We start from the raw sequence: 561 nt of genomic DNA on the forward strand, positions 1-561 counted from the left end.
CATTTATAATTATCACCCAAACCTGAACTAGATACATAGGAAAATTTCATTGAGTGCCTACTAAGTATTTTTTTGTTTAGTGCCTTGTTTAACCCTTACAGAAATCCTTCAAATTTAGAAAAAATTTAACTTAAAACTAAGAACTGTATTACTAGTTTCCTGTGGCTGCCATTACAAAATACCACGAACTGGTAGCATAAAAGATAGAAACTTGTTGTCTCACAGTTCTAGAGGCTTGAAATCTGAGATCAAGTGTCATTCAGGTTGATTCTTTTTGTGGCTCTGAGAGAAAATCCTGTCCTTTTTGCTTCTATCTTCTATCTTCTCATAGCCTCAGATTCTTTGGTTTGCAGATGGTTATCTTTTCACTGTTTGTTCTCAGATCTTTCAGTATAGACATGTCTGTTTTTCTGCCCACATTTCCCCTTTTCCTATGGACATAGTCATCGGCCCACCAAATAGCCCCATTTTAATTTGATCATCTGCAGAGACACTGTTTCCAAATAAGGTCACATTCCGAGGTACTGAAAGTTAGGACGTCAACATCTTTTGGGGTGATGT

Source organism: Carlito syrichta, unplaced genomic scaffold (genome assembly GCF_000164805.1).
Source record: "Carlito syrichta isolate Samal-C Ts95f unplaced genomic scaffold, Tarsius_syrichta-2.0.1 Scaffold171141, whole genome shotgun sequence".
In the NCBI taxonomy this organism is placed as follows: Eukaryota; Metazoa; Chordata; class Mammalia; order Primates; family Tarsiidae; genus Carlito; species Carlito syrichta.